We start from the raw sequence: 23740 nt of genomic DNA, 5'->3' as shown, positions 1-23740 counted from the left end.
AGCTGCTGGACCAATCCAGGAGAGGCTGTTCATGCATTCTCTTTGCTGCTGCTTTTCCCTCAGTGCAACAGTTCTCTAAGAGGCCTCAGGCTTGTGCTGGCTGGGTGGGTGGATTTCACCAGGGGTGAACTGAAGAGAGTTGGAAAAAATTTGAACTGCTCTGGATGGCTGTTTTGTTATAATTCATCGTCGCTGCAGTGACGTCCCCCCAGCCTCTCACTTCCAGGTCTTCCACAAAGCCTCATCACCACTTCCTCCGAGAGCCACACCGTCATTTCCACACTCCTTTTTCTCCCCCCTTTGGCAATCTGTTTCTTTTGACTATGTCTGGAGGAAGAAGGGGAAAAATGTATAGCAATTTCACATCCCTTTGCTGAGCTCTTTTGTTTGGCTCTCTGAAAAAATGAGGATGGCAAATTACTCGGCAGGAAGGGAAATAATAGGGTTGGTTTTACAAAAGGAAATTGGGCCTTGTGATCGAGGCAGATCATAGAGTGACAAGGAGGGGGAACGCTTCCTCTAAACTTCAACACTCAACACAATTCTACAGTGAGGATATTGATGCAGAAACTTGACCACAAAGCTTGGACATCTAGATTTCATAGTCAAAATTTGATATGGCAATGCCACTGTTTGGACTGATCAAAAGACTGCAGTTAAAAGCCTGGGTATTCTTGGTTAGTCCCAGCTAGAGTAAACCCATTGAATCACTTGCTGAATGGCGAGTCAGCACTTCTGTCAATCTCATTGGCTTTTCTGGTTGGAACTAACAATAGCATTCAGGACAGTGTAAAATTACTTGGTGTGACTTGCGTACCTGAATCTGTTCAGTGCAGATTGCTACTTCAAGAGGTGCAGAGGTATGAATGCAAAGAACTGTGAGCAATAGGAGAAAATGGTGACATCTGGTGGCTTCCAAGTCACTAGGCCAGTGAATCAATTTCTAGGCTTCGGTCCAAACTTTAAAGTAGCTGTCTAAGGTGCTGAACCCTTTCTACCAAAGACACTTATCACCTTGGATAGCTATTTTAAAGCTTGGACTTAAACTGAAGTCATTGCCCCACTGCCACTGCATTCTCTGGACTCTTGTAGAAGAAGCAGAGTCATGGAGAATCTACCTTACGTTGAATCAATCCCCTGGTGCAGTATTGTCTGCAACAAGAGACAGACAGTTTCTGCAGGTAGGATGAGGTAACACTCCTTGAGCCACCTCAACCCTGTTGCTAGTAAACATGGACCAAACAACCTTTAAAATAAGGGATGTCTTTGAACAGGGGACTGGCTAGACAGTCAGACAAAGGACTTTCTGCTGTAAAATAGGGCACATGGACTGACATCCTACATGGCTGCATATAGCATAAGAGTTCCATACATCACATTCCAGTACAGCTCCTGTGTCACCAGGACTAGGACTCACTGGGGGTAGTGAGTCCTTCTCTTATGGCCAGTCCATTATTATGGGGTGCAATGTTGGAGAAGTATCTGAGATACAAACTGAGGACATCTTCCACTAAGATATTTCAGAATCCCCTGGAGATCTCAGTGTATGATATTATCAGTCTTCATTTGGCTATGGGAACCTAGCTAGATACTTCTGCAGTCCCCTCTGCTGTCCACTAGCAATAGAATGGCTTTTGGGGAGGCCATCATAGTAGCATACTGAACTGGGGGGGGGGGGGCAATTTCACTGCAGAAAGGAAAAGGTGAATACCAGCCTCTGCAGCATCCAAACAAACAAACAAAAGCACATAGGTGGCCATGAGATGGAAATAGGCTTGCATGTGTCACCAAGATGATGCTGTCCATGGCCACCATTGTAAGCTTCCATTGTCCATCACTTCCTCTCCCTCATGCTCAACAACTTGATTTCATTTTATTACCCAGAGATAATACAATTGCACAATATTTTGAACAGGTTAGACATGCAGACAGATAGAAATAAACACATTTCTATCCAGGGGACAGCTGCCACACATGTACCACAAACACATACAGAAATGCACACAATACCTATTGCAGGCTGTGCCTTCACTGAAAAAAGATCTCCTTTTCTCTAAATTGGAAGTGGCCAGACATTAATTTCTAATTTGGGAGCGGGTAAACAGTCCTACCGAAAGAAAGACAGTAAAACAAAGTCTTACTACTTGTGAAGTCGAAGGCTTTCATGGCCGACATCCATAGTTTTTTGTGGGTTTTTCAGGCTATGTGACCATGTTCTTACCACTTGCTTTAAAAAAAATGTTTGCCACTCCTGAAGGGCAGTTCTCTTTTTAAATGTAGCATGGAGTAAAAAACTTTGTTGGTCTAGTGCAACTATAAGACTCTGAAAGTTGCAAAGAAAATGGCCAGGGTGGATATTGCTCATGAGAGGCTTATTGCCCATCTGTGCTCCAGATGATGCTTCAAGCCCTTCCAAATTTCTTTGCTGCTTTCAGACAGAGCCTTGCCCTTCGCAGTGTGTGTATGAGCCATCCACAGCAGGGACAAGCAGACTGACAGGACACAACGAAGCGACGAAGGTATATTGTAAGCATATGGGAAGAGCAAGGGGAGAAGTCCAGTTATGCTCAGGAATGACATATGACTTTCCTGACAACACGCGCAAACGTCATGTCTCTTTCCTCAAATTAATAACAACCCAATTGCCTGTTGACTTCATTAACAAGCCCATAACATAGATGGAAGCTCAGCAAAGACCCTTGTTTGCAATGTCTTTTTGCCCTTCTAATTACTCAGCGCTTGCTATAGCGGCAGGTCTGTCAACCAAATTACCATTGATTCATCATTCCTCCTGAATCGATTTGATTGACCCAGGCATCAGGAAGACAAATTCTCATCTGCACCCTCCTGAGTCGCCCACAGTCTCTTGGGTTTTATTGATCACATGCAAATAGCTTCCCAGACCACTACTATGAGGAGAGCTGCAGGATGGGCTTTTGGACTTGAGTACAGGAGGCCCCTGTCCCACACAGCTATCCCGCTTGGTGGCCATGATAAACCTGGGTTTCTTCATACTTCTGGATTCTGCTTCCTCTGAAGTTTAAATATCTGCTATACTGGATGTCCAGCCTTCTGGAGGCACATCTGTAAAGTTTTGCAAGCCCTAAAACAGGTGGGTGATTCCTGATACTTGATCGCTTTTCTGTTTCTTCTGTTTCTTTGCAATTCAAAATAAAGAAATTAAAAAGTTAAAAAGCCAAAAGCATTCAAACAGTTAGACAGGTAGACAGAGAGATATTTAGAAGTGCACGATAATACAATTGCACAATATTTTAAACAGGTTAGACAAGCAGACAGAAATAAACACATCTGCACCCATATTTTTAAGAAATGAAAATGGTATTTTATTACACTGGTTTTTTGTTTTAGTTTTTCCCAGTTCCATTACCAGTCGTATGGTAGAGCCAGTTCTCACAGAGGTACAGTCCAGGAACATTTTTAATGCTATGATATCTCCTGCAACTGCCCTTGGTCTCTTGAGTTTTCTTTGAGTTTAGGTGCATTTCTTTGGGACTGCAGTTGTAAGGAAAATGGATTTTCTCAGCAACACTGTATTGCTATGAGCAATCCCTATTGTATTCCAAAGTATTTGGCCTTTGGTGGCATGGTTTTGAGTTGGCAAGATCCATTAGCTTTACAGAAGACCAGTTTCTGCAGAAGATGAAATTCCTAGATATTGTTGAGAAGAGGGGTGGGAAATTGCATAGGGGCCAAAGGCCAATTCCTAAGGCCTGCCCACACAGCAAGCCCCCAAACCTCAATTTTCCTCTTCAGTCCCTCTTAAAATGACTGGAAATATCATGCTAAGAGACTTTTCATTCCACATTATTTTCTTGATGAATATGTTGCTATTTAAACCAAAACTGCAATCTGGACAATTAAGAGAAATGTGTGGAAACTGAAGTTCTATCGTATTCAATGGAAGTGTTTCTACGCTGACAGAACACATCAACACACAAATGCTGGTGCCACTGAAAAAGCAAAATTAAAACAAAAACAGAATTCACACACACATACACACAAAGAGAGAGAGAGAGAGAGTTTCAAAGCTCTCACTGAGGTTGTAGTGCCAACAACTATAAAGCAGTTGAATGGGCCTGGAAACATATGCACATTTGTTTGTGCGTCTCTAGAATCTTATTGATAATTCCTTTTTCAATAAACAGTAGCTATCAGAAGAAAGTGTGGATGTAGCTGTACTTTGCTTTAATTTATGTTGTAAAATGGCTTAGGTCCTATATTGGGGAAAAGGCAGGATAAGATAAGCTGGAAGGCAAGGAAGGAAGGAAGAAGGAAGGAAGGAAGGAAGGAAGGAAGGAAGGAAGGAAGGAAGGAAAAGAAATTGTTTATTGGTTTGTTTTTAGCCTGTTTTGCAAACTATATCACTGAATACCCATGTTTTATGTGTTTTCCTTACATAGTCAGGTGATGGTAAACTGTTTTACTTAGGGGAGGCTAGTGTTTAAATCAACAACCTTCTGAGCATCTTTGTGGCTGCTTTGACAAGACAGGGCTGCAGAGTTCCATTAGCCATTGCCTGATGCTATGAAGAAGCAGTGGCTCCGTTGCTGGTGCAGTGAAACCACACTGGGTTTTGTTGGAGCTATTCATGGTGCTGAATCTATTTTGGAATAAGGATTTGGGATCCTGGACAGCTCCCACAGACTACTCCTGTGGATTTGCCCCCTGGCAAAATGTTGCCATTGGCCTTTCTGGATGATCTGTGTTTCCAGTGTGTTGAGGGCATGCCATCATCAACAGACATGCCCTTGGCTTCCCTGCAGTGTTTTGGCTCCCTCTATCTGAGGGCAGCATGGGAGAATTGTTGCAAATACAATCCTCTTTTCTTTTTGGGACTACATCTCCCAATAGCCATGCTGGCTGGAGGATTCTGGAAGTTACAATCGAAAAAGGTATCACTTTCCTAAGGTTTGCCTCCCACTAATAAGCACTGGCAGTTTTTCCAGGAATGCTAGGGGATGTGTTGATTTTTACACCATTTTTACATTTTCTGTGTTATGTTATTCCTTGCCTGAGTATGAACATACATAGGTTGCATCAGCCATTCCACCAGAGCCGCTATAATGTGTTACCTCCAGCTCTGGAAGAATATAGAATTATTCTGTCAGTGGGCTTAGCCCTTCCTTTAGTAGCAAAATCAGACTAACTTGTGCAAAACAGCATAAAATAAAGAATAAATTATGCAGAATGAAAGGCATCATGCAAATGGATTCAATTTGCATAATTTAGGGAGGGCATGGAGATCACTTTTCTTGGAGTACAGTTTAGTTTGCTTGGTTGCATAATTTTGTTTTCTTTTTTAACATGGAGTACAGACAATCTGGCATGTGTCATCCAGATATTCTCCCATGGAAATGAGGGCTGATAGAAGAGATCAGTGACTTCAGCTTAATTGTCACAGTCAGCCAAAGAAGAGGTGCACCTATATCCAGAGCATAACTTTTCAGACTGCAGTTGAGGGCTCAGTTACATGTTTGAGACACCAGAGTTGCCACTGTTGACGTCTTCATCCTCACCATCTCCTTTACAAAGGAAACTAGCATGCAGAAAAAGCTAGACTATAAGCCTTCCCTCCTCCCTTCCATGTCTAACTTTCCAAGTTAGTAAACTTTAAATGGATGAATATTCTGTTATGTAATTACCTCCATCTGCAGCCTAAATTGGCACAGCCCACACAGAGGTTTACCATCTCTTCCATTCATTGGGAGAACATAGTCAGAATTTCCTATTTATTTATTTATTTATTTATTTATTTATTTTACCAGAATTATATTCAAAGTGGCTAGTTAAATAATCACAGTACTTTTGCCAACCTTGCAAGAAAATATCAGGGCACTGCCTGATCCATAATGTTTCATTAGCAAAAAATGTCTGGTGGTGACCACATCTTTGAGAGAGTGAATGTCCTGGACTGCGGCAAGCACATACAAACAACACCGATAAGGATGGCTCAGCAAGGCAATTAGCAAAGCAACTGGAAACAGTCCACAAACCTTGCAAGGAGTGAGAGTTAGAGAGCAAGCCAAAGCCGAAGTCAGGAAAACAGAGGTCAGAGTAGTCAGTCCAGTCCAAGGGCAGGTCAGCCAGAAGGTAGCAAGAGTCCAGTTTGTTCCAAAGTCAAGAGTCAAGGCAACAAAGAGTCAGAATACATGGCGCCAGTGCCGGCAGCAATCACACCAAAGGATCATGCAATAAACTCTGACACCGAGTTAGCATCTCACGGGTCGTTAAGTAGGAGATTCTCTCCTCGGTGCCAGCTGAGGCTTGTTTGCCAATCCTCCTGGACCTGCGTCTGCCAGCACTCTCAACCCTGCGTTGCCTAAAGGAGGGAACCTCCAGGCCTCGTTCCTCCTCAGAGTCACCACTAGGCTGCTGTACTACCAGAGGAATCCCATCAGCACTAGGACTTGGCTGAACCTCCTCCTCTGGGGCTGGGAGATCAGGGCTGGGCTTTGGCAGAGCAGAATTAACACCTGGTGTAGCCTCAATTACCCCTGGCTCTGGAATGGACCCATCCTCCTCCTCCGAGTCCTGCTCTTGGCTGGCCATGACAGTGAATCGGCTCTGGACTGCAGTCTGTTAACACAACTCTCCAGAGTGCTTCCCCCAAACAGGTTCAGCACTTTTGCACATCTCCTTTAAAAAGTCTGAACTAAAAGTGGAAACAGATTCACAGCCCCAATGACACGGAAACCACTTCTGGTCAGAAATTTAGAGTCCCCTTTTGCGCCTCTTCTGACTTAGTAAAGATGTTCTGTTCTGTTCTTGAAGGGCTTACTCAACTCTCAGCTGTGGGAGATGTGAGTTGCATTTCTACACTTCTGTTTAGAGACAGCTGGAAGCTGTGAGCAAAATGCTCCTCTATGAGAGCCATGTGATGCTTCTTCTCAAGGATCAGCATCTGGAGCTATGCTAGCGAGAATGAAAGTAGTTATCGCACCTCTTGACAGTGGGTAAAGGGGTGGTTAGCAGTAATATGGTGGTAAATTTTGAAAGGTCAGCTTTCATAGTGACATTCTGTATAGTATCCATGTAAAGAAAGTACAAAATGCAGATGGCTGTGGTGATCTCTCTATATTTTTGGAACTGTGTGTGCCATGCAATCTGTCCTTTACCTTTGAACTGGCCTACTTTGCTCAGATGTGATGAAATATCCTGACTCTTTGCCAAGGCTAAAAAAAGATTCCACAATGAGCCCAGCCAGCTCTTGTAGCTGGAAATGGAAGAGGTGCCTGTTGTCCTTCCTAGAATGTGGTCAAGTTTCAGTTTTTGAACTACAACTCCCATAATCCCCCTGACAGCTGATTTGGTATTCTGGAAAAATTCTCTGGTCCTTCCCTGAAGCAATAAATGGTTTTGAGATCACCCTGGACTGGAGGTGCTTTCCAATAATTGAAGGCAATACATATTCCCCATCCATTTTGCTTAGCTTCTCACATCATACCACCTTCTACATGCCTGGAGCTTTTCCTACTTATTTCTTCCAGCAATGCCCAAGGATATAGCTCTCCAACATTACCTTTACTTATGATAGATAACAGATCCTCCTTATGCTGCGGTAAAATGTCTCTGAATACCAAATGGTGATGACAAACAACAGGTGAAGGACTATCATCCTCATGCACTATTTATAAGATTCCCTGAGTTGTTTGACTGTCCAACTGTTGGTGTTTTGGCTTGGAACAAGATTTGCATCAGAGATGAGCTCCAATGGTTTAGTGGAGATGGAATATAAAGATGTGCAGCAGTGATATTCAGGATCAGGAACCATGCTTGTTCTGGCAAGTGAATTTGGTGATAATGAGACTTTGAAGTTTTACAATTGCTAGTGACAGATCAGCAGAAAAAGACAGAAGGTAACAATCACAAAATGGGTTCTAGGATGGAGTTCTGATTTCGCCAACCATTTAAATAAGTAACATTTCTTCCATGGCCAGTTGTCTGAAGATCTTAGACAACATCCCACTTAGGTCTTTTGGAAGAGGCACAGGAGCTACTTTCTAGACCTTTGTACCCCATCAAAAATTTCTTCCACACCAGTTGTTAAGCCTTGCAAAAAGCCTCTTCTGTAGCCACTTAGCAGAAGGGAGAGGTGTCCTGTTTTTGTCTCAGCACAAGACCAAAGCCTAAGAATGGGAGTTCAGGAAGGTGTGTCTGTGTGTGCTGTTTGCCTCAAGTAATTTCTGACTTATGGTGACCCTGTCACGGGGATTTCTTAGCATGTTTTTTCAGATGGGGCTTGCCATTGCTACCCTTTGAGGCTAAGACTTGTCCAGGGTCACCCAGTGGGTTTCCATGGCTGAATGGGGGTTCAAACCCTGCTCCCGGAGTCATAGTCCAACACTGAAACTACAACACCATGCTGGCTCCTACATATGGAGCCTAAAAGAAACACAGGGAGAACTGAACCCAGTATTCCAGGTGAGGCCGCCTTCCCAAAACAGAAAACCCACTTACCAGCTTACTCCCCTGATAATAACATAATGGACTGCAGTGATGGACATCTCAGTCAGCTGAGATGAACAATTGATACGTTCTGTTCTTGAATGTTTACCAGTGGCCATTCTGGCTGGAGGATTCTGGGAGCTGTGATCCAAAGGGTAACTTTTCCAGGCTCTGAAAACATTCAGGGGTAGCAGTGTTGGCCATTTAACAAATGCAAACAAAAATCCATCAGTGAGTCCTTTATTGGCCAACCGAAATGCACAATATACTTGTTGCAAGCTTTTGAAGCTCCATCGGCTTCTGGATCAGGCAGCTTGCAACAAGTATATTGTGTATTTCCATTGGCCAATAAAGGTATCACTGATGGATTTTTGTTTGCATTTCCCAGGCTCTGGCATTCACGCTCATCAGCTAGAACAATGGTTAGAACCTTCTATCCTGGATCTTGGTCAGGTGTTGGGGCCATCGGTCATGTCCCTCCTACCAGTTGTGAGGAACATTTCTGGTGCTCCACTAATATTAACATTACTCATCTACTCATTTCCATGTCCTCTCCCACAGTGGGATTCCCCACAGCCTACTGGCCACAGCTCTTCCTCCCCTCCCTTTTTCCCAGCAGGAAAGAAGGGATGGATTTTCCCTCATAATCGGGAAGTTTAATCAGCCATTCCACTTAATAATGAAAATGTTTCCCCAGGCAGTGAATTAAGCTTTAATGATCCTTAATGGTGAGGGGTCCCTGATTAACCGGGATGACAATGCCACTGAACTGGGGGAGAGGGTTTCAGAGGTGATTAAGAGAGACTTTGAGAGGGGGATCTGGCATCTGGGGATGCTTGGAGGGAGAGGGAGGGCTGCAGGAATGGGGGGAAGGCCTGATGGCATTTTAAAAAGGGGGGGATCTTCTTTGAACTAATACTTTGGAGGCTGTTATCAGATCAAAGAGAAAGCATGCAGACTGAAAGCGGAGAAATTGTCAGGCATTTGAGATCTCCTACCCACCTCCCACCATGATTTCATGTGTGCTGGAAGCAACTGCCAGTGTGCTGCTTCTCCCAGAAGCGAGAAGTCCTTCCACACAAGGCAGAACCTTCTTCCGAGGCCCTTCCACACTACACAATTAGAGCACTGCGATCTCACTTTAGCTACGCCCCATGGGACCCTAGGGGTCTGTAGTCTGGTGATGCATTGGATTGCCCTGGGCAAGAATCCTAAATGCTCTACACTGCCAGTCTCAGAATTTCATGGGATGGGACCTATGGCAATTCAAGTGGAATCACTTTATAGAATTGTGAGCATATAAATGTGAAATGTGAACGGACCCCAAGTGTAAGGTGGAATGAATCCAGGAGCCCTGGTGGCGCAGTGGTTAAATTCCAGTACTGCAGCAACAAGGTTGTGAGTTCTATTGCCATTATACAGTATTTGGTACATGGGAAATAAAATTTATGAGTGACATGAGTCCAAAAAACATTACTAAGGATTCTGTATGGTGTGGTGTGGGAGGAGTTCAGTGGGAAGTGACATTATGGGTTCCCGCACTGGCTGACGCCAACCCTAGTGACACCACTGCCTGGTTGCAAGGAAACGATGCCTAAATTCTCTCTTCTGTGTCTGTGTGTGCCTTCAAGTTACTTGTCGACTTCAGGTGACCCCATGTATTTCATAGGGTTTTCTTAGGCAAGGAATATTCAGAGGTGGTTTTGCCAGTGTAGTTTTCCAAGATCTTTAGCCTTCTCTGCCAGAGTGCTGGTGCCTCACAAAACTAAAAACTCCAGGATTCTGTAGGATGGAGCCATGGCAGTTAATGGTGCCAAACTGCATTGTTTCTACAATGTAGATGTACCCTTTGAGTCTTTGCGTTCATAGGAAATTGCTGCTCCCCAAATGATTCAGGGACACTGGAGGGGAGCCGACGATTCCTTGACATTTAGGAAGCACATCAGGCTTTCAGACACATGCACTTCCTAAATGTTTTAGCAATGTTTTACTAGCACTTACCCCACGGTAAGCACTGGTCTGAAAATCTTCTAGGTCAGTCTTGGCTGAGGTGAAGGCTAAGGCCGCATGGAGTTCTTTTAGTCCCAAGGGAGGCAAACAGCGAAGCCAACCTACAATATAAAATCTCCAAGCCTCCCCCTTTCCTGCCCCCACCAGAAATTAATCTGACCTGCAGATGCCAAAGAAGTCCTCTTGCTGGAATCAATGCTTAAAATGATTGAGCAGGGGACAGGCACTGGTTATTACCCAGGGCAGGGGATTAGATCCCAAGCCCAGCTGTCAGGGTGAGAAAAGAGCAGGGTCTGTCTACAAGGCAGAACGTCTGGCATTAACATCCTCACCTTCTTTCGCCACCCTTCTACTTCAGTTGTTTGTGGGGACCAAACCCTTTGTACACCCTTCTCTGTCACTGGGAATGGAACAGGAAGGCACTACAACATAACCAGAAGCCATACTGTATGTGGAAAAGGAGAGAAAGAGAGAATGGGTGATATACAATGGGAGGTTGAGCATTTTGAGTGAGGAGAAAGAATGAGATATGTCAAAGGGGGGGGGGGGGTAGAAAAGGCATGGGCTCCAGATACCACACTCTTCAACATGTAACTCTGTTGTGTTTTCCCACTGAACTTGAAACTTCACCCAGTTCTAATACTCCAAGGAAAGTCCTAGGCTAAAAAAAACCCTTTCATTCTAAGTGTGCCATTTTTGCACCATTGATGGTGGGCTTTAGTTCTTAAATCGCATGAGCCTGAAGTCTGGCTATCCATAGTATAACCTTGTGGTGCCTTATAATCCCTTCTTTTTGTAGTCTGATGGTATTTGGCTTCAGAACACAACACAAGTCCTCCTCCTTCTTCCCCCTCTTTCAAAGATACATTGGAAACCTTGTTCAGAGTTTGGGATTTATTCTGATGATCCCCATAATCCTCAGCCTTGATGACCAAGCCTCCAAATCCCATTAACGTTTTTGATGTTATATTAATCCCATCTTGATGATCTCACATTTATTAAGTTTTTTTTAATTATTTTTAAATTTACATTTTAATGTCCTGAGCAGCAGAAAAACAATCCCCCCTCCCCCTAAAACCTCATTCTTCCACCGGGGAAATAGAGAACTGGGGCATACACCATTATCCCCACTAGGATAATGTCTGGGTTCCAGGTGGTCTCATGTATCGGCAGTCATCCAGATGGCTCAGAGGGTCCATCACAAGGTAGATTGGTTGTCCCAAATCCTTCCATGCCCAGACCAATTTGGCAATTTCACAAAGAATCCCTGTTTTATATATAACACAATATATAATATATCTATTTCTTACCCACCTCTCTCCATTGATTTTTTAAAAAAATGCCAGAATTTGACAAACAATAAATGTTAGAGCAGTGATAGCGAACCTATGGCATGTGTGCCAGAGGTGGCACTAAGAGCCCTCTCTGTGGGCACATGTGCTGTCACTCCAAGCACAGAGTTTGCCAGGGTTTGTTACTAGAAAGCCAGAGGGACACGGCACTCCCCCCCTTTCATTTTTACATTATATAAAAATTCTGCCTATCACAACTGACCCGTGTCAAAACTTTATTATGGCCAACATGGCAAAAACATTGGGACAAATGAATGAGCAAGGCCTTTTGGGACACTTCTACTTAGCAGAGATGCTCTTTCCTGGACAAGGGGAAGTACATCCTTGATTTTAAAACTCTCTGTAAGATTCCAAGCATAGGTTACTCAGCTGCAGGAAGTGGAAGATTACAAAAAGTGTCATTAAAACTCAGTCAAAACACTTTGCTTAAAATACATACATTTTAAAAGGGGGGGGGGAGCTTTGACAAAATTGTCACACTGGGTGGGCATTTTTAAAAAGAAGGAAACAGGCACAAATTCACACCTTTGAAAACTTTACATCGTTTTGACAGCTCACATTCTGGCTGCACCAAACACCTCTGGGAAATTACCTATGAGTTAAGAGGGAACCTGAAGCAAAAGGAAACTGAATTAAAAGCAAGAGAGACAACTTTCTTAAGGTGGTATATAGCAAATGGAGAGTCTCAACATTAGACCTTCCAGATGTTTTTGCATTTTATGTCCCAGAACCCCTGACCCTTGGCCAAGCTGGCTCAGACTCCTAGGAATCTCATGTCTAAAACAGGAGGATCAAAAATGCAAGAACCATTATAGTAAGTCCCAGGAAAGGTCTTCAACCAGCATTCCTTCTGTATGACTTGGGCACTTTTCCTCTGCTGCCCTACTCTTTATATACCCTCCCCCCTTGAGCCACTGAAGTGAATGTTGTTGCATTAAGTTTGTTGCTGTTTTGTTGTTGCTGTTAAAAAAACAAATAAAATTATATATGTGGATCATGGACAAAGATACTGGCCAACTGTAAATTAAACAGTCATATAAACAGGGAGCTTGGGTGGCGTAGTAGTTTAAGCCTTGGACTATGACTCTGGAGACCAAGGCTCGAATCACAGCTTGGCCATGTAAACCCACAGGTGGCCTGGGCAAGTCACACTCTCTCAACCTCAGAGGATGGCAATGGTAAACCCCCTCTGAGCAAAACTCACCAAGAAAACCCTATTATAGATTTGCCATATGGGTTACCATGAGATGGAAATGACTTGAAGGCACACATCAGCAGCAACATAAACAGGGTATTAAACATAAATGATATCAAATCAAAATATGGACATTCCTCTGAATGTGTCCTTTGTGCTATTTCTAGATGTTTAAGTGGGCAAGAGAACATAATAAAAATCACAAACACAGGCCCACATCATGTAAGGTGTAAGTCTATATTTTATTTGCATATGTTGTTTTTGGGGGGAGGCAGGGTTGGAAGATGCAGATGTTGGTATTCTCTTCCTCCCTCTCCAATGTCCAAAGCATCTCCCAGGAATCACCATTGTACTGTGATAGGCACCTCCCATGACCATTCCATTGCTAGTGGAAGGCGGAGAGAATTGCAGAAGCATCTGGCTATAGTCCCGCATTCAGAGGGAGACCAATGACATTATCTGCTGAGATCTCTAGTGGATACCGGTGGATCTTAATGAAAGACATCATCCGTCTGGTGAGGAGACATCATAAGGTACATCTCCAATCCTACCTCTGCCTCCTACCAGCAACGAAATGGCCATGAGGGATGGGTTTGTCACAGCATAATGGTGAATCCTGATAGTGGTGACCTGGCAGGAGTCCAATATGTGAAATCAGTATCTAGGGCCAGGGAGTACATCCAGGAGTACATCCAAGCTGCAAACCTGCATCTTCATGGGGAGTATAACCCAACCAGCATAGGCTGAAGGCCTATTCCCTGTTTTCTGCCCAACATCAGGGCTGAGATCTTACTTAGGTTTCACATATGGAAGTCCTTCCAGGTCACCACTACCTTGATGCTGTGATAGCCCCCTTCCTTGTGGCCATTCCATTGCTGGAAGAAAGGGAAGGTGGGATTAGAGAGGCACCTGGTTCTGTACCTCTACTAGACTGAGGGTGTCTTTCACTGAGATCCATTGGGATCCTTGGAGATCTCAGCAGATAATGTCACTGACCTCCCTGTGGCTGTGGATCTATAGTCAGATGCTTCTCCAATTCTGTCCACTCCCCATCAGCAATAAAATGGGTATGGAAGGGGACTATCACAGGATAGCGGTGATCCCTGGGAGTAACGTTGGACACTGCAGAGGGAAGAAGGGAATACCAACCTCTGCAATGATCAAAAATAAAAAAAGAACAAGTGCAAGCATAAGGTGTACTTACACTGACATACGTCACTAATGAGATGTAGGCCCATGCCTGTGGTTCTTATTATGACTTTTGGGATACAAAGTGCATATTCTAAAACCCAACTGTAACCTCTTTTTTAAAAAAGAAAAAAAAGACCACACACAGAGACACATCTCCTGCAGCATGAAACACTACAATCCAGAAATCTACTGCCTCATTCTGCATAATGTATGGAAGGGCTCCAAGTAACTGGGGGGGGGGGGGATAAATGCAGCAGGCCTTTGCGTTTCTGGATTGAATAGACATCAAATGCAAAGACTCTACTTTAGAAAGCTGATACATTTTGACTTGCAACTGTACACTCTAATCAGCAATTTCAATATTTATTATTATTAAATGACTAATAAGCCAAACCAGCCATCATAATATTAGCACAAGGCAAGGTGCTTGGCTTGGCAGGGCAGTCTGTGCCTTCATTTTATAAGCAGGGGGCCTTTCACAATGTCATTCCTTTTAGCTGTGGAACCACCATCGGCAAGCACAAGCTAATGCTTAAGTGGGGCTGAAGGATCTTTGGCCATGCAAATTCCGTTAGCCTGCAAAAGTGGAAGCCGCCCTTCCCATTGTCACTCAATTGGCTGCTCTCAAAATGTACTTGCCTCCTGTTTGCCAAGTGGGCTCCTTTCCCATTATTAACTAATGGCTTTCAAAAAGAAAACTTGGCATCTCTCTAGACCTTTTGCTAGAAGGCAATGCAAAGATATATAGCCTACACAGTTGCTGACATTCCTCTCGTGCAAAATAAAAGGGGAAGGATAGCTTTTGCTAGGATCTGCAATATAGGAAGGAATAGTTAACCCAAAGAATGCCAGTATGGTGCAGCAGTTTGAGTACTGGACTAAGACTCTGGAAAACCAGGGCTCAAATCCCTGCTCTGCCAAAGAAACCCACTGGATGACCTTGTTGTAGGAATGTTTAGTATCAATATTAAGCAGACTGCAACAAGGCTATTGTAACATGAGCTTGTGATAGAGGAGACATGACTCTGGGTGCAATTGTAAGATAAAACAGAAAAACACATGTTTGCTTCAAGAGCAGAATCTGTAGAAGACTGAACACAGCAATGCCAATCATAGCCTGGCATTTATGCTCAGATTCTATGAAGAAACAAGTAGTTAAACCAAGCTTAGAAATTTTACAAAACAATGCAGAGGTTTACAAAACCATGCATAGCCTTTTGCTGTGAACAACAGAAGGCTATGGCAGTCATCATAACAGCTCAACATCAGAAACATCCAGGCCATCGTATTTATAGGTGTGAAAGCTGGACAGTGAATAAAGCTAAGAGGAAGAGAATCAGTTCATTTCAAATGTCATGTTGGAAGAGAATTTTACAGATACCATGGACTGCTTAAAAGACAATGGGTAGGTCAAAGGAGATTACTACAAACAGATTTTAAACCATGATTTGACAAAGAAAAATGCAGCTTTGGTGATACTTATTGCACAACGATGCCTCCAAACTGTAGCCACTCTGTCCCCAACCCATACTGGTGCATCCCTTTTCATTGATGGGGGAGACCTATCAATGACCTTGCAACTGCACAAATCCCCAGGTACAAAACGTTGCTGCGGGGCAGTTGCAAGATTGGCAGTCACATGGTGTCAGTGTCCCCTTTATTACCCACAAAGTAGTACAGGCTTGGAGAGCCTCCACAGTAGTAGCAGTCTCTCTTCAATAAGTTGGGGGAAATTATCTTGGCTTGCAAGCGGGGGGGATAACATTAGGATCAAAAGCACCAACTATACCAGTACTCACTGATGAAGACTCCAGGCATGAGTGAACTAATTAGCCTTTATTAAGAAAGAATATGAAAGCGCACACGTATGAGACAGACTCACTCTGATACCCAACATACAGAACTACTAACATGGGAAAGTGAAAGGAAGCAGTTTAGGGTTGGAGTGAGGGTCACTGTAAGTCAAAGTCAACTGGATGGCAAATAACAACTGTATCCAAAATGGATATCATGCTTATACATGTCTTTTAGATTGTAAGCCTGAGGGCAGGGAACCATCTATTATCCCCTCTGTTGTAAACCGCTCGGATTCCCAGTGATTGGGTGGTATATAAATAAATCCTATTATTATTATTATTATTATTATTATTATTATTATACGCTTGTCCCTCCATATTCGCTAGAGTTAGGGGTACAAGACCCCTGTGAATATGGAGAAATTGCAAATAACAAAAACACCATGTTTTTTTACCTGAGAGGACACCTTTCTAGGAACCTCTAGGTCCTCCTCTGTAGTCAACATCTGCCAGACATTGACCATAGAACTGCACTGGAGGAGCTACAAATGCCTAGTGTAGTGTTCTCTCTGGGAATCTCTAAGTCTTTCAGTGCAACTTTTAGTTAAAGTTGACCATAGAGTTGTACTTGAGGACCTAGATATTCCTAGAGAGAACATACTAATAAAATTCGTGAATAATCAAATCCACAAATATCAAAGCTGCAACTATGGATGGATGAGTGTACTTTCTATCTCACACTGGTGTTCTACCTGGTATCCTTATCAGCTCCTAAGAGCTTACAGTATTTTTATGTCTCAGCAATTTTTTCCCCTCAGATTTTTCTGCTTACATTGGCCTTATAGTCATTTTCATCATTCCTTTCAGGCATGTGAACCTGGGGGGGAAATTGCAACTACTTGAGTAATTCACCAACAAGGTTCCAGAATTTATTTACAGCTGAAGATCTGAAGAACTCCAAGTGAGGTGCTGAGCAATTCTTAGTTTGGCCCTAGGTTTCTGCTTTGAGACTCTTGCTCTCTCAACAGATGATGGTACTTCATGGCTTCTGTTCATGTATATCAATTGTCAATTTACTTTATGGCTGCTTGAGCTGTTTTAAAGTCAAGGAGAACTATACCGCCTTTCGGCAATTTGAAAAACAAAGACCTATTTCATATCATGCATGAGCTAGGAGATAGCAACTCTCTATCTTTAGTAGACCATGAATGTATTCACCAGCAAAAGCAATTCTCTCTCTCTCTCTCTCTCTCTCTCTCTCTATATATATATATATATATATATATATATATATATATATGGCACAGAGGACTAAAAATAAATATTGCAAAACAGAATGTGTTGTTTTTAAGATGTTTTTATAACCAAGTAATTTGTCTTTCACACTTCGAGGCTAGGAAACAGGAGCAGTCCTACAGCTGTGGATAGCAGTTTGTCATTACCAAGCCCACCCCTATTTCTAAAACAATGAAGGCTGGAAAGTTTTTGGCATAAGAATCCAGCTACTGGGCACAATCCACCAAAACAATGAAACAGTGAAACAAATTGCATTTTTAATATTAATTTTTATTAGTTCATCTGCAATATTAAAATAGCAACACAAAGAGATAAACACCAAATGAAAAGATAAATAGGAACACCTCTCTATATGGCAAAACAGAGGCGTGTTACAGACCGCCTGAAAGTGGCGGTCTGCTGGCGCTGCCGGTTGCCGCATCGAGGAACCGCAGCGGCCAAACCGCGCAGTTCCTGGACGCGGCACAAAGAAGCCCAAAAATGGCACTTCTTTTTGCGCCCTGGAAGTGGCACTGCGAGGCACTAGTCACGCACTTGCGGCATAACTTCCGGGATGCGATGTGCAGACGCTATGCGTCTGCTACGTCAAGATGGCTGCGCCCGTGTGGAAGGGCGCCACCATTTTGTACGTACCCAATATGTACTAGGGTTAGGGACGTCAGGAAGTGATGCCCCTTCCTAACCCTAGTACATCCTGGGGACGTACTATAGGTGCATCTGTAATGCGCCAGAGTATATTCAAAAGAATCAATACAAGTATAGTGTATATAGAATTTTGATAAACTACACCAGTCCCTCCACATTTGTGGCTTTGACTTTTGTGGTTTTGAATATCCATGGCTTTTATTAATATGTTATCTCTAGGAATATCAGGGTCCTCCAGTGCAACTCTATGGTCAACTTTAACCAAAAGTCTCACTGAAGGACCTAGAGATTCCTAGAGAGAACACTGCACTAGGCATTTGCAGCTCCTCCAGTGCAACGCTATGGTCAATGTCTGACCACAAAGTTGCACTGGACAACCTAGAGACTCCTAGAGAGGTCCTCTCAGGTAAAAACATAGTGTTTTTGTTATTTGTGATTTTTCCACATTCACTGGGGTCCTGTGCCCCTAACCCCAGTGAATGTGGATATGACTGCAGCTGCAGCATAGACATACATGATGTAATGGAAAAACAGTAAGATCCCAAATATTTCAGAATGGATATGACAGAATGGGTCTGGCAGAACTGGACAAGTTAACAAATTTAGTCAGAGAAATTCAATACAAACTTACCTAGAGAGATGGAAGAAATGTAAAGTACTACATTTAGGCAGGGGAAAAAATGAAATGCACAGATATAGGATGGGTGACACCTGGCTTGACAAAAGTGCATGCGAAAGGAATCCAGGAGTCATAGTAGACCACAAGCTGAGCATGAGTCAACAGTGTGATATGGCCCCTTAAATAGCCAATGCAGTTCTAAGCTGAATCGATACAAGTATAGTGTAGATTATGCAAAGCAATGAAGAAGAGACATAGAAATTATAGGTTTTGGAAGCAATTTTTTGTGTGTCATAAGGAGAAATGGAAGATATAATAGATGTAACTCAGAGAGGAGAAAACTATGTTTAGGTTAATACAATACAGTCAGAGAAAATCAGGAGGCACTTTTAATGTGATAGAGAAAATAGAAGTTAGGCCTTTTCCCTTCCTTCTCTTTTTTGTAATTTATGGTTATTGTATGTTTGTATGATGGCACTGTATGTTTGTTTGTTTGTTTGCTTTCTTCTGTAAGTGTGTGTACTAAATGCGACATTAAACCCTTTCAATAAAAAAAATAGGAGTATACTGTCTAGATTAAGGGAGGTAATAGTGCTACTCTATTCTGCTTTGGTCAGACCTCACCTAGAATATTGTGTCCAGCTCTGGGCACCACAATTTAAGGCTGGAGCATGTCCAGATGTGGGCAACCAAAATGGTGAGAGGTCTGGAAGCTATGCCCTATGAAGAGCAACTTAAAGAGTCAGGTGTGTTAGCCTGGAGAAGAGAAGGTTAAGAGGTGACATTATAGTCCTGTATAAATATTTGAATGGATGTCATAGTGTGGATGAAGCAAGCTTGTTTTCTGCTGCTCCAGAGACTAGGACATGGAGCAATGGACTTAAATTACAGGAAAGGAGAGTTCACCTAAACATTAGGAAGAACTTCTTCATAGTAAGAGCTGTTTGACATTGGAAAATGCTGCCTTTCTTTGGAGGTCTTTAAACAGAGGCTGGATAGCCATCTCTCGGGGGTGCTTTAATTGTGAGTTCCTGCATGGCAAGGAGTTGGACTGTATGGCCCTTGTGGTCTCCTCCAACTCTATGATTCAGTGACAAAAGCTGGGATTCAAATACACTTTGTATCCTTTATTGGCCATAAGGTTTGTGAATGCTCAACACTATAGATCTTTCTCCCTATGGGGAAAACTACAGATGAAACACATAACATCATTTAAAACTTCTTTATTTCAGTTAGTCTCAAAGGTGCTACAAAATCTCTCTACATACTTATCATTTAAAACCAATACGTATTAAAATCAGTCAATGAATACTTTAAAATTCATAATTTAAACATATTATGATAGGCCCTGCTGAAAGAGATTGGACTTTATTGCTGTTTTATACTCAGGCGGGGTATCCAGGTGATAAAACCAGGTCATTCCACAAGCTGGGAGCAGCCAAAGAAAATGATCTCTATGGCCTGTTACAGACTGCCAAAATAAAGCTGCTTCGGGTCTCTTTGGAGGTATGCTATTTAAATGATACATGGGTCCTAAGAGTCCGGAGGTTGCGCCAAAGCCACACTCCATTCCTAAGCACTGGAGTGCAGCTTTGGTGCAGCTTCCGGATTCTTAGGATGCATGCATCATTTAAACAGCATACCTCCAAAGAGACCCGAAGCAGCTTTATTTTGGCAGTCTGTAACAGGCCTATATATACGTCAGCCTAGTTTTGCTTGATGGGGAAAGGTGGATTCAAACCATGTAACAACTGTCTTTTTTTAACCTTATCTTGAAATTAATTGTCAGCCAGTGGAGTGATTTGAATGTTCATGCAATATGGCCGCTCCTAGATGTACCAGTAAGCAAGAGGTGAGATGTGGTACAGCACATGAACATGGTAATTTAAGCTGGTTGTGGTGCAGTGGTCCAAGCCAGCAAAGGATATAGGACCTTGTGGAGAAGAATCATGAAGAAGGTGCAGGAAATGTCTTCCTAGACATTTTAACAATTTGAGAACTATTCACAAAACAAACAAATAAACAAACATCTATAAATGTTGGAAGTCAGTATTTCATCTTGGTTTATTTCCTTTTCCCATATCGCAACCCCATGAAAACACCAGTCTGTCTTCAATTCTGTAGTAAATTTCTAGTGTCTGGCTGAAATGTGTTCACAGGAAAAAAGCTGTTTTGTTTTTTCCAGTGATGGAAATAATCCTTTAGGTTCCAGACTCCTAAAACATTACTCCAGAGCATAGTCATCATCCCAGGAGGTACTTTGAAGGCACATGATGCAAAAGTGAAACAGAGCTAGGTCCCCAAGCTTACTAGATGTCATCAAAATACATAAACCTTGGAGGTATGATGAAATCAGCCAAGTCACTGGAACAGACCCACTGTGGCAGCTTGGGAAGTTACTAATAATGCTTCCTGCATTTCCAAGCAGAGGGAGTTTCATTGTAGGCAGTTTTTTATGCAGCTACATTCCTCATAAGAACCACCTGAGACTTCACATGTGTTTTTGGGGATGAACTTCTGTTGTTTTTTTACAAGTATGCAATCTGTGCATGTAGGAGCAAGCAGCTTCCCAGAGAAACAGGCCAAATCAAAGCAACATAAGTTGCCTTCCTAGGGGTACCATGTGAAATAAGGGATGGGGCTCTCATATCATTAATAGTTGCATTGAAGAGGGGATTTTGGGGCTGTACAGACAGCCCCTAATGGGCAGTGGGATGCTGCCCCTTTCCTAGCCAAATCGGGGCCACGGCAACCACGTGCCATGGGACCTATCTGGCCTTTGCACGGCGCAAAAAGAAGCTCCCAAAAGTGGCTCCTTTTTTGTGCCACAGAAAGAGCGCCATAGCTGCCGGCACCACTGCTTTTCAGCACTCTTTCAGTGCATTGCATGTATACGCTGCAAGCATTACCACACAACCACACGCCATGTGCTCCAACTCCTCCCCCATGGCCCCACTCCGACCCAATGCCGATGTTTATCACCGGTCTGTACAGCCTCTTAATCAGGTGAAGCTTGCAAGATAAGCAAGACTTGCTGAAATTCCTTCTTCTGGAAGTACTGGAACCCTGTCCCTTATTTCACTTGACAACACTATCCCTTTTCTAGATTCTAGTGTAGGTGTAAGACAAGTATAGTCCATGCCTCTCTAAAAATTACAATGGTATACCCTTCAACTTTTCACAGATGAAAACTGGGGCACATGTGGCCAAGCAACATCAGAGTGGAGTTAGGATGGCAAAAGTTATAAAAGCGGAAGAACACACAGGCTTGGCTGTAACAGTTTGCTTTGGCCTAAGCCTACTGAAAAGGGCAAGATTCCTCCAACTCCCCTCTTCTCCCCTTGCTGAGTTGAGTACAAAGTACTTTTGCACTTTGAGCTCAGTTTGCACCTATGGAAGTAAGCTGAGGATAAAATGGAGAAGGAGAGAGAAACTGGGACATTTTAAAAGCAGTTGAAATAGTGAGACAGTAGAGGATTAACATGGACCATCCCTGCCAAATCAGAACAGTCGGAAGGCATGGAGCAGGGAATAGGAAAGGGACCATTGTTGTAGCCCCAAAGGCCCAGTTCCTCCATTGATTTTGAGGAACAGTCTTCATCCTTTAAACATTTTGTGCAATTTGACTCCTCTTTGCCAAGCCACCCAGAACCCACAAAAATGCCCCCAAAACCACCAAAAAAGAAACTGGATGTGATGTCACTTTCTTGTTGCCCATGAAGTACTGGTGTGTCATACTAGGGCTTCATTGGGGCTCAGATTTGGCCTCTGCTCCAAGCATGCTTGCTGTTCTCCACTCTAGAGAGAAGGAGTGATGTCCAATAACACTGAGCTAACTGGATATTCTTAGGAGTGATTAAATCTAAGTTACTCTTGCACAAATCCAGTGTCCAGAAGGTGGGGGAAGAGGGAGAGAAAGAATCATTTCTCAGTTGACAGATGGTGCAAATTTCGACTGGCATGGCAAGGAAGAGTTGATATCTGCAGCCTTGATGCTTTCCAAATGGCTTCACAATATATCTGCAGTTTGTGTGTTGTGTGCATGCATGCACACACACAAAAGAAATAAAATCCCTTCTCATCTTATACAAAAGAAGCTTGCCTGTCCAAGTCCTGCTTCAACCAGGCTTGCTTGTATGCAGTCAATGCAGAAAAGTGGTCTAAAGGGTTACAATGAAAGGGTTGCTGCTTAAGCCAGGGATGGAGGAAGGATGCTCCCTGGAGCTCCCTGTCAGTTTCCCAAATCGCCCTGAAACCTTAAAAAGAATTTTGTTTTTTGCCACAATTTTCAGGTCATAATCACTCAGAAACACATGGAAATATGTTTTCCCTCCTGCCTCTCCCCCAAAAAACTTTGCCCCACTCCTATACCTTACTTTTCCCTTGCATCCCAGCCAGAATGGCAACTAGAAATGCCAAGACTTCACTTCTGGTCAACATTTTGAATGGAAAATCGAGGGAATATATAGTATTTTGGTGCACTCTTGAGGTGGTGGTCCATGATTGGGTGGAGGGATTGAACTCTGACCCCCACATAGTTATCCACTCCATCTTATGCTAAGGTCAAATTCTATGGGATGGATGGAATGGAGAATGTCTAAGTATGTGAGCACACATTGGAGTTATATCAATCTGATACTTCTTTGCCATGGGTCCAACCTATAGAAACTGGTGGCTTGTAGTTGGGCAAGGTACTTAGAATTCTCTGGTAGACAGCTGTACTGTCCATCTACAAAGAACTTACCAAACTACAAATCCCAGGATTTCATATGATGGAGCCATGAGAGCAAGTGGTATGGTGGGCAACGGAACCCATTAGCTCTGCTTCTCCAGAGACTAGGACATAAACCAGAATAGAAATTCCACCTAAGCAGTAGGAAGAACTAAGAGTGGGTTGAACATAGAATAAACTATCTCGGAGGATGGAAAAGGACTCTCTATCTGTGGAGATCTTTAAACAGAGGTTGGATGGGCATCTGTCAGGAGTGCTTTAGTTGTGTATTGTGCATGGCAAGGGGTTGATTAAATGGCCCTTGTGGTCCCTTCCAACTCTAAGATTCTATGATTCTATGAAACTGATATAACTGTGCAAAGCAAAGACATTCTCGGTGGTGAGCTCTGAACTCCTTGAAGAAAGAGTGAAATGTATTTATTTTCTTAAAATATTCAT

The sequence above is a fragment of the Sceloporus occidentalis genome, unplaced genomic scaffold, assembly GCF_023333645.1.
Source record: "Sceloporus occidentalis isolate IW3139 unplaced genomic scaffold, rSceOcc1.0.p SCAF_9, whole genome shotgun sequence".
Classification (NCBI taxonomy): Eukaryota; Metazoa; Chordata; class Lepidosauria; order Squamata; family Phrynosomatidae; genus Sceloporus; species Sceloporus occidentalis.
Note: the sequence above shows the minus strand (reverse complement) of the source record.